The sequence below is a fragment of the Oncorhynchus mykiss genome, chromosome 17 (assembly GCF_057628025.1).
Source record: "Oncorhynchus mykiss isolate SJ-2025 chromosome 17, ASM5762802v1, whole genome shotgun sequence".
In the NCBI taxonomy this organism is placed as follows: Eukaryota; Metazoa; Chordata; class Actinopteri; order Salmoniformes; family Salmonidae; genus Oncorhynchus; species Oncorhynchus mykiss.
In genome coordinates, this window is record NC_143038.1 from 78,267,901 (window position 1) to 78,281,721 (window position 13,821).

A 13,821-nucleotide genomic window follows, 5' to 3' on the forward strand; every position below is an offset into this window, starting at 1 on the left:
AACCATACCCAGCCAAAACATAGAAATAAAGAAACATAGAAAAGAAAACATAGAATGCCCACCCCATATCACACCCTGACCTAACCAAATAGAGAAATAAAACGTCTCTCTAAGGTCAGGGCGTGAGACTCAAACCATATTTGGGGAGTTTCTCCCATTCTTCTCTGCAGATCCTCTCAAGCTCTGTCAGTTTGGATGGGGAGCCTCACTGCACAGCTATTTTCAGGTCGCTCCAGATATGTTAGATCAGGTTCAGGTCCGAGCTCTGGCTGGGCCACTCAAAGACATTCAGAGACTTGTCCCGAAGCCACTTCTGCATTGTTTTGGCTGTGTGCTTAGAGTCGTTGTCCTGTTGGAAGGTGAACCTTCACCCCAGTCTGAGGTCCTGAGCACTTTGGAGCGGTTTCCATCAAGGATCTCTCAGTACTTTGCTCCGTTCATCTTTGCCTCGATTCTGACTAGTCTCCCAGTCTCTGCTGCTGAAAAACATCCCCACAGTATGATGCTGCCACCACCATGCTTCACCGTAAGGATGGTGCCAAGTTCCTCCAGACGTGACGCTTGGCATTCAGGCCAAAGAGTTAAATCTTGTTTTCATCAGACCAGAGAATCTTGTTTCTCACGGTCTGAGTCCTTCCAGACAGTACTAATACATCTCAGATAGGATTATCAGACAGTACTAATACATCCCAGACAGGATTATCAGACAGTACTAATACATCTCAGACAGGATTATCAGACAGTACTAATACATCCCAGACAGGATTATCAGACAGTACTAATACATCCCAGACAGGTTTATCAGGCAGTACTAATACAGCTCAGATAGAATTATCAGGCAATACTAATACATCTCAGACAGGATTATCAGGCAATACTAATACATCTCAGACAGGATTATCAGACAGTACTAATACAGCTCAGACAGGCAGACATATCAGATTCAACAGCCTCTGATTGGATTGGAATTGTCATAGTGACATAGTGATATTACATGTATTGCAGTGTACCAGAGTGGACACTAGATGGAGCTCTCAGACCACTATCAAGGCTCCATAGTGTTCATCCCAAATGACACCCTATTCACTATAGTGCACTACTTTTGACCAGAGCCTTGATCAAAAATAGTGTACCGTATAGGAAATAGGGTGCCATTTGTGACGTTCACACTGTCTGCCTGGTCCTGGCCTGTTCCGTAATGTCTGGAACCCTTCTGTCAGGAGAAATCTACGGCTGTGTTCCAGGCTGACTACATTGTAGACGCCTGCCAGATCTCACAGCACATATGGATAGGTGTTTAACATATCAGCTAACCACATCATATGGGTTACCAGGCTTCATCTGGGTCTGGAAAGCTGGTCCTACATGTTACATATCCAGCCATCACCATGTCTTGAGACATCTTTAAAAAGTTTAGACATTTTAGACATAAAAATACGTTTTAAGATTGATTTCTGGTTGATTTAATTAAACAAATACTATTTCTGGTTGATTTATTTGACCATGTTTGTGTTGTGGTGATTTGGTGATCACTTAATGTACTTAATGTAAGTTTTGACAAACTTCACAAAACAACAGTTTAAAACAATTCAATATCTATTTTCAGAAAAATCATCAACACTTGTGTCACTCTGTGCTAGGGGAAGGCCATAAGAACACAACTAGCTAATTTTAGTATGCAATTATTTCTCAATAGATGTGAAATAAATGTGTAGATTAAAATATATGGGCAGTTACAACATGTATAGATTGTAGAATAGATGAGCACTAACTAAATGTCCAGATACAGGAGATGGGCTGATTGGAAGCTAAATGTTCAGACTGACGATAGAAATGGGCTGATCAGGGGTACTAAATAGTGGGGTAGGCCGCTGATCAGGGGTACTAAATAGTGGGGTAGGCCGTACCGAGAGAAGGGCTGATCAGGGGTACTAAATAGTGGGGTAGGCCGCGGATCAGGGGTACTAAATAGTGGGGTAGGTCGTACCGAGAGAAGGGCTGATCAGGGGTACTAAATAGTGGGGTAGGCCGCTGATCAGGGGTACTAAATAGTGGGGTAGGCCACTGATCAGGGGTACTAAATAGTGGGATAGGCCGTACCGAGAGAAGGGCTGATCAGGGGTACTAAATAGTGAGGTAGGCTGCTGATCAGGGGTACTAAATAGTGGGGTAGGCCGTTTTTTTTATTTATTTACCTTTATTTAACCAGGTAGGCAAGTTGAGAACAAGTTCTCATTTACAATTGCGACCTGGCCAAGATAAAGCAAAGCAGTTCGACAGATACAACAACACAGAGTTACACATGGAGTAAAACAAACATACAGTCAATAATAAAGTATAAACAAGTCTATATACAATGTGAGCAAATGAGGTGAGAAGGGAGGTAAAGGCAAAAAAAGGCCTTGGTGGCAAGGTAAATACAATATAGCAAGTAAAACACTGGAATGGTAGTTTTGCAATGGAAGAATGTGCAAAGTAGAAATAAAAATAATGGGGTGCAAAGGAGCAAAATAAATAAATAAATTAAATACAGTTGGGAAAGAGGTAGTTGATAGGGCTAAATTATATGTGGGCTATGTACAGGTGCAGTAATCTGTGAGCTGCTCTGACAGTTGGTGCTTAAAGCTAGTGAGGGAGATAAGTGTTTCCAGTTTCAGAGATTTTTGTAGTTCGTTCCAGTCATTGGCAGCAGAGAACTGGAAAGAGAGACGGCCAAAGAAAGAATTGGTTTTGGGGGTGACTAGAGAGATATACCTGCTGGAGCGTGTGCTACAGGTGGGAGATGCTATGGTGACCAGCGAGCTGAGATAAGGGGGGACTTTACCTAGCAGGGTCTTGTAGATGACATGGAGCCAGTGGGTTTGGCGACGAGTATGAAGCGAGGGCCAGCCAACGAGAGCGTACAGGTCGCAATGGTGGGTAGTATATGGGGCTTTGGTGACAAAACGGATTGCACTGTGATAGACTGCATCCAGTTTGTTGAGTAGGGTATTGGAGGCTATTTTGTAAATTACATCGCCAAAGTCGAGGATTGGTAGGATGGTCAGTTTTACCAGGGTATGTTTGGCAGCATGAGTGAAGGATGCTTTGTTGCGAAATAGGAAGCCAATTCTAGATTTAACTTTGGATTGGAGATGTTTGATATGGGTCTGGAAGGAGAGTTTACAGTCTAACCAGACACCTAAGTATTTGTAGTTGTCCACGTATTCTAAGTCAGAGCCGTCCAGAGTAGTGATGTTGGACAGGCGGGTAGGTGCAGGTAGTGATCGGTTGAAGAGCATGCATTTAGTTTTACTTGTATTTAAGAGCAGTTGGAGGCCACGGAAGGAGAGTTGTATGGCATTGAAGCTTGCCTGGAGGGTTGTTAACACAGTGTCCAAAGAAGGGCCGGAAGTATACAGAATGGTGTCGTCTGCGTAGAGGTGGATCAGAGACTCACCAGCAGCAAGAGCGACCTCATTGATGTATACAGAGAAGAGAGTCGGTCCAAGAATTGAACCCTGTGGCACCCCTATAGAGACTGCCAGAGGTCCGGACAACAGACCCTCAGATTTGACACACTGAACTCTATCAGAGAAGTAGTTGGTGAACCAGGCGAGGCAATCATTTGAGAAACCAAGGCTGTTGAGTCTGCCGATGAGGATGTGGTGATTGACAGAGTCGAAAGCCTTGGCCAGATCAATGAATACGGCTGCACAGTAATGTTTCTTATCGATGGCGGTTAAGATATCGTTTAGGACCTTGAGCGTGGCTGAGGTGCACCCATGACCAGCCGTACCGAGAGAAGGGCTGATCAAGGGTACTAAATAGTGGGGTAGGTCGTACCGAGAGAAGGGCTGATCAGGGGTACTAAATAGTCGGGTAGGCCGTTGATCTGGGGTACTAAATAGTGGGGTAGGCCACTGATCAGGGGTACTAAATAGTGGGGTAGGCCGTACCAAGAGAAGGGCTGATCAGGGGTACTAAATAGTGAGGTAGGCTGCTGATCAGGGGTACTAAATAGTGGGGTAGGCCGTACCGAGAGAAGGGCTGATCAAGGGTACTAAATGGTGGGGTAGGTCGTACCGAGAGAAGGGCTTATCAGGGGTACTAAATAGTGAGGTAGGCTGCTGATCAGGGGTACTAAATAGTGGGGTAGGCCGTACCGAGAGAAGGGCTGATCAAGGGTACTAAATGGTGGGGTAGGTCGTACCGAGAGAAGGGCTGATCAGGGGTACTAAATATAGTGTAAATAGTGTATCTAGAGTATCTGTTCATGAGAAACACCTTGTTCACATGTTGTTGAAGTGCCCCTGTTGACCTGTAGATCTCCTTCCAATTCCTAATGGAGGTTGGGTGGCCCAAAAACACTTGTCGGTGATGGAAACACACAAACACACAAACCTGGGCTTCTTGGGTGAACTCGTCACACCCCCAGGATCCTGTCTGTTGAGGGAGGGGTTTGAGAGCTTTCCCCGCCAGCTAAACCTCTATCGGAAATAGAAACACAGTTTCCTGTGCAGCATTATCTAATTACACTGCTGTTCAAAATCAGAGAGTGTCACCACTGTACCACCAGTACCACTGTACCACCATTACCACTGTACCACCAGTACCACCAGTACCACTGTAACACCAGTACCACCATTACCACCAGTACCACCAGTACCACTGTACCACCATTACCACTGTACCACCAGTACCACTGTACCACCAGTACCACCACTACCACCAGTACCACTGTACCACTGTACCACCATTACCACCAGTACCACCAGTACCACTGTACCACTGTACCACCATTACCACCAGTACCACCAGTACCACTGTACCACCAGTACCACCAGTACCACCAGTACCACTGTACCACTGTACCACCATTACCACTGTACCACCAGTACCACTGTACCACTGTACCACCAGTACCACTGTACCACTGTACCACCAGTACCACCAGTACCACTGTACCACCATTACCACTGTACCACCAGTACCACCAGTACCACCAGTACCACTGTACCACAGTACCACCATTACCACCAGTACCACTGTACCACCATTACCACTGTACCACCATTACCACTGTACCACCAGTACCACTGTACCACCAGTACCACCAGTACCACCAGTACCACTGTACCACCAGTACCACCAGTACCACCAGTACCACTGTACCACCAGTACCACCAGTACCACTGTACCACCAGTACCACCAGTACCACTGTACCACCAGTACCACCAGTACCACCAGTACCACCATTACCACTGTACCACCAGTACCACTGTACCACCAGTACCACCAGTACCACCAGTACCACTGTACCACCAGTACCACCAGTACCACTGTACCACCAGTACCACCAGTACCACTGTACCACCAGTACCACCAGTACCACTGTACCACCAGTACCACTGTACCACCAGTACCACTGTACCACCATTACCACTGTACCACCAGTACCACTGTACCACCATTACCACTGTACCACCAGTACCACCAGTACCACCAGTACCACTGTACCACCAGTACCACTGTACCACCAGTACCACCAGTACCACCAGTACCACTGTACCACCATTACCACCAGTACCACCAGTACCACTGTACCACCAGTACCACCAGTACCACCAGTACCACTGTACCACCAGTACCACTGTACCACCAGTACCACCAGTACCACCAGTACCACTGTACCACCAGTACCACCAGTACCACCAGTACCACTGTACCACCAGTACCACCAGTACCACTGTACCACCAGTACCACTGTACCACCAGTACCACCATTACCACCAGTACCACTGTACCACCAGTACCACCATTACCACCAGTACCACTGTACCACCAGTACCACCAGTACCACCAGTACCACTGTACCACCAGTACCACCAGTACCACCAGTACCACCAGTACCACTGTACCACCAGTACCACCAGTACCACTGTACCACCATTACCACTGTACCACCAGTACCACCATTACCACCAGTACCACTGTACCACCAGTACCACTGTAACACCAGTACCACCAGTACCACCAGTACCACTGTACCACCAGTACCACCAGTACCACCAGTACCACTGTACCACCAGTACCACCAGTACCACCAGTACCACCATTACCACTGTACCACCAGTACCACCAGTACCACCATTACCACTGTACCACCAGTACCACCAGTACCACCAGTACCACCAGTACCACTGTACCACCAGTACCACTGTACCACCATTACCACTGTACCTCCAGTACCACCATTACCACCATTACCACTGTACCACCAGTACCACCAGTACCACCAGTACCACTGTACCACCAGTACCACTGTAACACCAGTACCACTGTAACACCAGTACCACCAGTACCACTGTACCACCAGTACCACCAGTACCACCAGTACCACTGTACCACCATTACCACCAGTACCACCAGTACCACTGTACCACCATTACCACTGTACCACTAGTACCACTGTACCACCAGTACCACCAGTACCACTGTACCACTAGTACCACTGTACCACCAGTACCACTGTACCACCATTACCACTGTACCACTAGTACCACTGTACCACCAGTACCACTGTACCACCAGTACCACCATTACCACTAGTACCACTGTACCACCAGTACCACCAGTACCACCAGTACCACTGTACCACCAGTACCACTGTAACACCAGTACCACTGTAACACCAGTACCACCAGTACCACTGTACCACCAGTACCACCAGTACCACTGTACCACCATTACCACCAGTACCACCATTACCACTGTACCACCATTACCACTGTACCACCAGTACCACCAGTACCACCAGTACCACCAGTACCACTGTACCACCATTACCACTGTACCACCATTACCACTGTACCACCAGTACCACTGTACCACTAGTACCACTGTACCACCAGTACCACCAGTACCACTGTACCACTAGTACCACTGTACCACCAGTACCACTGTACCACCAGTACCACCAGTACCACTGTACCACCAGTACCACCAGTACCACTGTACCACCAGTACCACTGTACCACTAGTACCACTGTACCACCAGTACCACCAGTACCACTGTACCACTAGTACCACTGTACCACCAGTACCACCAGTACCACTGTACCACCAGTACCACTGTACCACTAGTACCACTGTACCACCAGTACCACCAGTACCACTGTACCACCAGTACCACCAATACCACTGTACCACCAGTACCACTGTACCACTAGTACCACTGTACCACCAGTACCACCAGTACCACTGTACCACCAGTACCACTGTACCACTAGTACCACTGTACCACCAGTACCACCAGTACCACTGTACCACCAGTACCACCAATACCACTGTACCACCAGTACCACTGTACCACTAGTACCACTGTACCACCAGTACCACCAGTACCACTGTACCACTAGTACCACTGTACCACCAGTACCACCAGTACCACCAGTACCACTGTACCACCAGTACCACTGTACCACAGTACCACCATTACCACCAGTACCACTGTACCACCATTACCACTGTGCCACCATTACCACTGTACCACCAGTACCACTGTACCACCAGTACCACCAGTACCACCAGTACCACTGTACCACCAGTACCACCAGTACCACCAGTACCACTGTACCACCAGTACCACCAGTACCACTGTACCACCAGTACCACCAGTACCACTGTACCACCAGTACCACCAGTACCACCAGTACCACCATTACCACTGTACCACCAGTACCACTGTACCACCAGTACCACCAGTACCACCAGTACCACTGTACCACCAGTACCACCAGTACCACTGTACCACCAGTACCACCAGTACCACTGTACCACCAGTACCACCAGTACCACTGTACCACCAGTACCACTGTACCACTAGTACCACTGTACCACCAGTACCACTGTACCACCAGTACCACTGTACCACCAGTACCACTGTACCACCATTACCACTGTACCACCAGTACCACCAGTACCACCAGTACCACTGTACCACCAGTACCACTGTACCACCAGTACCACCAGTACCACCAGTACCACTGTACCACCATTACCACCAGTACCACCAGTACCACTGTACCACCAGTACCACCAGTACCACCAGTACCACTGTACCACCAGTACCACTGTACCACCAGTACCACCAGTACCACCAGTACCACTGTACCACCAGTACCACCAGTACCACCAGTACCACTGTACCACCAGTACCACCAGTACCACTGTACCACCAGTACCACTGTACCACCAGTACCACCATTACCACCAGTACCACTGTACCACCAGTACCACCATTACCACCAGTACCACTGTACCACCAGTACCACCAGTACCACCAGTACCACTGTACCACCAGTACCACCAGTACCACCAGTACCACCAGTACCACTGTACCACCAGTACCACCAGTACCACTGTACCACCATTACCACTGTACCACCAGTACCACCATTACCACCAGTACCACTGTACCACCAGTACCACTGTAACACCAGTACCACCAGTACCACCAGTACCACTGTACCACCAGTACCACCAGTACCACCAGTACCACTGTACCACCAGTACCACCAGTACCACCAGTACCACCATTACCACTGTACCACCAGTACCACCAGTACCACCATTACCACTGTACCACCAGTACCACCAGTACCACCAGTACCACTGTACCACCAGTACCACTGTACCACCATTACCACTGTACCTCCAGTACCACCATTACCACCATTACCACTGTACCACCAGTACCACCAGTACCACCAGTACCACTGTACCACCAGTACCACTGTAACACCAGTACCACTGTAACACCAGTACCACCAGTACCACTGTACCACCAGTACCACCAGTACCACCAGTACCACTGTACCACCATTACCACCAGTACCACCAGTACCACTGTACCACCATTACCACTGTACCACTAGTACCACTGTACCACCAGTACCACCAGTACCACTGTACCACTAGTACCACTGTACCACCAGTACCACTGTACCACCATTACCACTGTACCACTAGTACCACTGTACCACCAGTACCACTGTACCACCAGTACCACCATTACCACTAGTACCACTGTACCACCAGTACCACCAGTACCACCAGTACCACTGTACCACCAGTACCACTGTAACACCAGTACCACTGTAACACCAGTACCACCAGTACCACTGTACCACCAGTACCACCAGTACCACTGTACCACCATTACCACCAGTACCACCATTACCACTGTACCACCATTACCACTGTACCACCAGTACCACCAGTACCACCAGTACCACCAGTACCACTGTACCACCATTACCACTGTACCACCATTACCACTGTACCACCAGTACCACTGTACCACTAGTACCACTGTACCACCAGTACCACCAGTACCACTGTACCACTAGTACCACTGTACCACCAGTACCACTGTACCACCAGTACCACCAGTACCACTGTACCACCAGTACCACCAGTACCACTGTACCACCAGTACCACTGTACCACTAGTACCACTGTACCACCAGTACCACCAGTACCACTGTACCACTAGTACCACTGTACCACCAGTACCACCAGTACCACTGTACCACCAGTACCACTGTACCACTAGTACCACTGTACCACCAGTACCACCAGTACCACTGTACCACCAGTACCACCAATACCACTGTACCACCAGTACCACTGTACCACTAGTACCACTGTACCACCAGTACCACCAGTACCACTGTACCACTAGTACCACTGTACCACCAGTACCACCAGTACCACCAGTACCACTGTACCACCAGTACCACTGTACCACTGTACCACCAGTACCACCAGTACCACTGTACCACCAGTACCACTGTAACACCAGTACCACTAGTACCACCAGTACCACTGTACCACCATTACCACCAGTACCACTGTACCACACTACCACCAGTACCACTGTACCACCAGTACCACCAGTACCACTGTACCACCAGTACCACTGTACCACCAGTACCACCAGTACCATGGGACCACTGTACCACCTGTACCACCATTACCACTGTACCACCAGTAACACCAGTACCACCAGTACCACTGTACCACCAGTACCACCAGTACCACCAGTACCACTGTACCACCAGTACCACCAGTACCACCAGTACCACTGTACCACCAGTAACACCAGTACCACCAGTACCACCAGTACCACTGTACCACCAGTACCACCAGTACCACCAGTACCACCAGTACCACTGTACCACCATTACCACTGTACCACCAGTACCACTGTACCACCAGTACCACCAGTACCACTGTACCACCAGTACCACTGCACCACCATTACCACTGTACCACCAGTACCACTGTACCACCAGTACCACCAGTACCACTGTACCACCAGTACTACTGTACCACCAGTACCACCAGTACCACTGTACCACCAGTACCACTGTACCACACAGCAGCATAGCTCACCTAAGGCAGAGACTGATATTGGGTATGTTGGTGGTGAGGTAGAACCCCATGTTTATGGTTGGGTATGGCTCAGTTTTGGTGGTGAGGTAGAACCCCATCTTTATGGTTGGGTATGGCTCAGTGTTGGTGGTGAGGTAGAACCCCATCTTTATGGTTGGGTATGTCTCAATGTTGGTGGTGAGGTAGAACCCCATCTTTATGGTTGGATATGTCTCAATGTTGGTAGTGAGGTAGAACCCCATCTTTATGGATGGGTCTGGTGTGGTATACAGTTAATTACCAAGCCATTGGATGGGTCTGCTCTAGTATACAGTTAATTGCCAAGCCATTGGATGGGTCTGGTGTGGTATACAGTTCATTACCAAGCCATTGGATGGGTCTGGTGTGGTATACAGTTCATTACCAAGCCATTGGATGGGTCTGGTGTGGTATACAGTTCATTGCCAAGCCATTGGATGGGTCTACTCTAGTATACAGTTCATTACCAAAGCCATTGGATGGGTCTGCTCTAGTATACAGTTCATTACCAAGCCATTGGATGGGTCTGGTGTGGTATACAGTTCATTACCAAGCCATTGGATGGGTCTGGTGTGGTATACAGTTAATTACCAAGCCATTGGATGGGTCTGGTGTGGTATACAGTTCATTACCAAGCCATTGGATGGGTCTGGTGTGGTATACAGTTCATTATCAAGCCATTGGATGGGTCTGGTGTGGTATACAGTTCGTTACCAAGCCATTGGATGGGTCTGGTGTGGTATACAGTTCATTACCGAGCCATTGGATGGGTCTGGTGTGGTATACAGTTCATTACCAAGCCATTGGATGGGTCTACTCTAGTATACAGTTCATTACCAAGCCATTGGATGGGTCTGGTGTGGTATACAGTTCATTACCAAGCAATTGGATGGGTCTGCTCTAGTATACAGTTCATTACCAAGCCATTGGATGGGTCTGGTGTGGTATACAGTTAATTACCAAGCCATTGGATGGGTCTGGTGTGGTATACAGTTCATTACCAAGCAATTGGATGGGTCTGCTCTAGTATACAGTTCATTGCCAAGCCATTGGATGGGTCTGGTGTGGTATACAGTTATTTACCAAGCCATTGGATGGGTCTGCTCTAGTATACAGTTCATTACCAAGCCATTGGATGGGTCTGGTGTGGTATACAGTTATTTACCAAGCCATTGTATGGGTCTGGTGTCATATACAGTTCATTACCAAGCCATTGGATGGGTCTGATGTGGTATACACTTCATTACCAAGCCATTGGATGGGTCTGGTGTGGTATACAGTTCATTGCCAAGCCATTGGATGTGTCTGCTCTAGTATACAGTTCATTACCAAGCCATTGGATGGGTCTGCTCTAGTATACAGTTCATTGCCAAGCCATTGGATGGGTCTGGTGTGGTATACAGTTATTTACCAAGCCATTGGATGGGTCTGGTGTGGTATACAGTTCATTACCAAGCCATTGGATGGGTCTGGTGTGGTATACAGTTAATTACCAAGCCATTGAATGGTTCTGGTGTGGTATACAGTTCATTACCAAGCCATTGGATGGGTCTGGTGTGGTATACAGTTCATTACCAAGCCATTGGATGGGTCTGGTGTGGTATACAGTTAATTACCAAGCCATTGGATGGGTCTGGTGTGGTATACAGTTCATTACCAAGCGATTGGATGGGTCTGGTGTGGTATACAGTTCATTACCAAGCCATTGGATGGGTCTGGTGTGGTATACAGTTCATTACCAAGCCATTGGATGGGTCTGCTCTAGTATACAGTTCATTACCAAGCCATTGGATGGGTCTGGTGTGGTATACAGTTCATTGCCAAGCCATTAGATGGGTCTGGTGTGGTATACAGTTATTTACCAAGCCATTGGATGGGTCTGGTGTGGTATACAGTTAATTACCAAGCCATTGGATGGGTCTGGTGTGGTATACAGTTAATTACCAAGCCATTGGATGGGTCTGGTGTGGTATACAGTTCATTGCCAAGCCATTGGATGGGTCTGCTCTAGTATACAGTTCATTACCAAGCCATTGGATGGGTCTGGTGTGGTATACAGTTAATTACCAAGCCATTGAATGGGTCTGGTGTGGTATACAGTTCATTACCAAGCCATTTGATGGGTCTGGTGTGGTATACAGTTCATTACCAAGCCATTAGATGGGTCTGGTGTGGTATACAGTTCATTACCAAGCCATTGGATGGGTCTGGTGTGGTATACAGTTAATTACCAAGCCATTGGATGGGTCTGCTCTAGTATACAGTTCATTGCCAAGCCATTGGATGGGTCTGGTGTGGTATACAGTTCATTACCAAGCCATTGGATGGGTCTGTTCAATCAATCCCTATACCAGTCTGCTGTTCCCACATGCTTCAAGAGGGCCACCATTGTTCCTGTTCCCAAGAAAGCTAAGGTAACTGAGCTAAACGACTACTGCCCCGTAGCACTCACTTCCGTCATCATGAAGTGCTTTGAGAGACTAGTCAAGGACCATATCATCTCCACCCTACCTGACACCCTAGACCCACTCCAATTTGCTTACCGCCCAAATAGGTCCACAGACGATGCAATCTCAACCACACTGCACACTGCCCTAACCCATCTGGACAAGTGGAATACCAGTGTGAGAATGCTGTTCATTGACTACAGCTCGGCATTCAACACCATAGTACCCTCCAAGCTCGTCATCAAGCTCGAGACCCTGGGTCTCGACCCCGCCCTGTGCAACTGGGTACTGGACTGAGCCATTGGATGGGTCTGGTGTGGTATATGTGGTTATGCACGTGAGTGAGGACCCAAAAGCGGTTTAACAAAAACAGAGTCCTTTAATGTCAAAACACAGGGAAGAGATAGATTCTCTTCGGATGTATATAATGGCAAAATAGACAACCCGCAGAGAGGGCGACAAATGAATCATAAAGTCCTTCTGATATTTACAGAAGAGTCCCCCTTCTTAGCAGCAGAGGAGAATAGCTGGGTTAGAGTCCCCTTCTTAGCAGCAGAGGAGAATAGCTGGGTTAGCGGCGACAGACTGCTGGTCTCTGTGGGTAGGCGCGGGTCGTAGAGGACAGAGGTACCTGATCACACGTAGCATCAGGTGAACAGGCAGATTCCGACAGGACAGGACAAGGGTGAAGCAAACAAGACGATAGTTTGGTTCTGGCATGAGAAACTCAAACAAGAATCTGACAAAGACAGAAGCAGGAACAGAGAGAGAAATAGAGACCTAATCAGAGGGAAAAAAGGAACAGGTGGGAAAAGGGTGAACGAGGTAGTTAGAGAAGATGAGGAACAGCTGGGGGAAGGAGAGGAAGAGAAGGTAACCTAATACGACCAGCAGAGGGAGACGGAGTGAAGAGAA

General features: G+C 48.2%; 1 protein-coding gene across 4 annotated transcripts in view; it reads left to right on the forward strand.

Moving 5' to 3' along the window:
• Nucleotides 1–13,821, forward strand: part of phf2 (PHD finger protein 2) — a 132,502-nt gene that overhangs the window by 33,382 nt on the left and 85,299 nt on the right. The gene's annotated exons all lie outside the window — the stretch shown is intronic.